The sequence below is a fragment of the Bombus pyrosoma genome, unplaced genomic scaffold (genome assembly GCF_014825855.1).
Source record: "Bombus pyrosoma isolate SC7728 unplaced genomic scaffold, ASM1482585v1 HiC_scaffold_4713, whole genome shotgun sequence".
Taxonomy (NCBI): Eukaryota; Metazoa; Arthropoda; class Insecta; order Hymenoptera; family Apidae; genus Bombus; species Bombus pyrosoma.
Window position 1 is genome coordinate 80480 of NW_025219972.1, and position 3333 is coordinate 83812.

The following is a 3333-nucleotide window of genomic DNA, read 5'->3' on the forward strand; positions in this document are numbered from 1 at the left end:
GTGTCGGACTCTTACCGATTAAAACTCCACGGTGGTCCTCCTTTGACGTTTGCCAAGGTGACCCGGGGGGTCTCTTTCGAATTTCACCGGGAGCACCTCGACGTCAAATCTCCCTGTTGGTATGAAGGGAGGCATCCAATTGGCTGCATTCCTGTGTTGCCAAATCGACCTCCTCATCCTGGGTTGCCAAATTGACCTCCTCATCCTGGGTTGCCAAATTGACCTCATCCTGGGTTGCTTCCACTACACGAGATGAAATTGAGAAATAGAAAACATATTTAGAACAATATTCAGTAACAATTGCGAATAAGATTATGTTCTGAATGAAAATCTTTTATATTACATGAGTGTAACTGCCACTATTAAACAAAATATTGTATTAATAAGAATATCATTAAGGTATATTGCTTAATTATTCATATAATTATTAATAAATATGTTTCAATGATTCAAACATTGTAATAAATAGAAAAACGTGACATAAATGTTAGCAATTTACAATGATCTTTGAGAATTAATAGCGAAACTATCGTGAAAAGAGAAATTTCTTTAATTGAAAATAATTTATTATCATTTATTTACTTTGCTATTAATTGATGTATAAATTCTAAAATTTTTATTACCACAACATGATCTTATATTTAAAAGTAAAACAAACTTGTGCGTGTAAGAATATATTAGATTTATATATTTAATAATTAATTATTGAGTAATGGTATATGCTTATAATTAAGCTATGAAAATGAATAAAATATTATGATGAATCATCAAAGTAGAAAATGTGCACAATACATTAACACATCGTCGACACTCAATCAAATGGAATAATTGACTCTAAATATATTACTAAAAAAGAAATAATCTCAGGCGATCCCATTATCAAAGCACATACTCGAAAGAAGTTTGATGTTCAAAATTCAGAATCAAAATCAGAAGCAATGTTCAAAATTATTGCGTTGATTCAAAATCTGCCTGTCGGTCAATGTCTTCTTGCACGTAAAATTTCACATATTCTTGTACGGAAAAAAATGAATCGAACGAAATAAACGAACGTGACTTAATATTATCACGATCAATTCATTGCTTAAGATCAAATATATTTATGTCATACAAGTATATTCGTGTAGATATTTGCCAATTGCAAATATTCATACGGAATATTAACATGCATATTTATAAATAACACGAATATATTCTCAAGTGTATATGTTTGACATAATTATTAAAAAAACCAATTATTATAATCGCGCTATTCAAGAAGACCTATCGTAAACTAATAAATTTGAAAAAACGAGTGTTACTATTCACGGGTGTAAAAAAATACGCCGTCACTATGCTCGCAAAAAATTCTACGTAATACAACCAGCCACACGCGCCAATTCGGACCGTTCATCCTACGACATGACTAAGTGACCGGAGGAACAGAAATGCATGCGACTCACCATTCGAAGCAGAGAAAAGAGGACGTTACCGTGAATGCTGCGCTATCAAAGTGAATATCATCAGGGAGACTAACATGAGGCAGACAACGTTGAAAGGCCAATAGTCGAAATGGAGGATGCGAAAAATCTGTTACAAAACAAAACACGATGAGTGATTGCTGATTATTTAAAAAGTTGGAGATAATGAAAAACGATGGTTTATTAATTTTAGTAACTTTAGTAATAATAAAAATTGACATTCTAATAAACTTTGATAAGTGTAACTTTAGTAATAATAAAAATTGACATTCTAATAAACTTTGATAAGTATAAAAACTGAAACTCTAGTTTTTAAACACTGTAAATTAATGATATAAATGTTATAAAGTAATAGTTTAAATGTTGCAAATTAATGGTTTTAATGTTATGAATTAATAGTTTAAATGTAATAAATTAATGGTTTAAATATTATAAATTAATAGCTTAAATATTATAAATTAATAGTTTGAATGTAATAAATTAATAGCTTAAATGTTATAAAGTAATAGTTTAAATGTTGGAAATTAATGGTTTTAATGTTATAAATTAATGGCTTAAATGTTGTAAATGAATTGTTTACACGTTTTAAAATAATACCTTAATTGCTATAAACTGATAATTTAATTCGCAACGGTTCTTCTTCGATCTTCACGTTATGGGAGTTCACACACGAATGAGCTCGCGCGCCTGTTGCGTGTTATTTATATACCTGAGGGAATATATTTGAGAAGGTGAAAGAAGGTACATCAAACAATAACAGTTTGTTGATGTCATGAAACATTATAACGCTTTTTCATTCTAACGCAATCAAATTTAATAATTATTAAATTTTTATTGTATTGACGCATTCAACAGTTTATTACAATGACCGTTTTTATAATTATAATAATTTTTACAAGCTGAAAGTAAATTCACGCCTCTGTGATACTGGTGTTTGATTTAGAACTGTGGTAATTTATATAGAATATCAGATTATGATGAAAATAATTGTACAATATATCAAGAAATAAAAAACTATATATCAAATGGCGTAACTATTATAAATTAAGAACATAATTATTTTTAATTAATGACAGCGTATTCTTATAAATTAAAAGTATAATTGTCAAAAATTAATACGATATAACGTATAACGTTATATGGTAATACGATATAACGTATAACGTTATATAGTAATACGATATAACGTATAACGTTATATGGTAATATGATATAACGTATAACGATATGTACAATTACGTTATAACGTATAACGTTACGTAGTATTACGTTACAACGTATCACGTTACATAGTATTACGTTATAACGTATAACGTTATGTAGCATTACGTTATAGCGTATAACGTTATGTAATATTACATTATAGCGTATAACGTTATGTAATATTACGTTATAACGTATAACGTTATATGGTATTACGATATAACGTATAACGATATGTAGTATTACGATATAACGTATGACGTTATACGGTAATACGTTATAACGTATAACCCTATGTTGTATTACATTATAACGTGTAACGTTATGTAGTACTACTATGTAACGTATAACGATATGTACAATTACGTCATAACGTATAACGTTATGTAGCATTACGTTATAGCGTATAACGTTATGTAATATTACGTTATAACGTATAACGTTATGTGGTATTACGATATAACGTATAACGTCATGTGGTATTACGATATGACGTATAACGTTATGTGATAATACGATATAACGTATAACGTTATGTGATAATACGATATAACGTATAACGTTATATAGTATTACGTTATATGGTATAACGTTATGTGGTATTACGATATAACGTATAACGTTGTATAGTATTACGTTGTAGCGTATAACGCTATACAGTATTACGTTA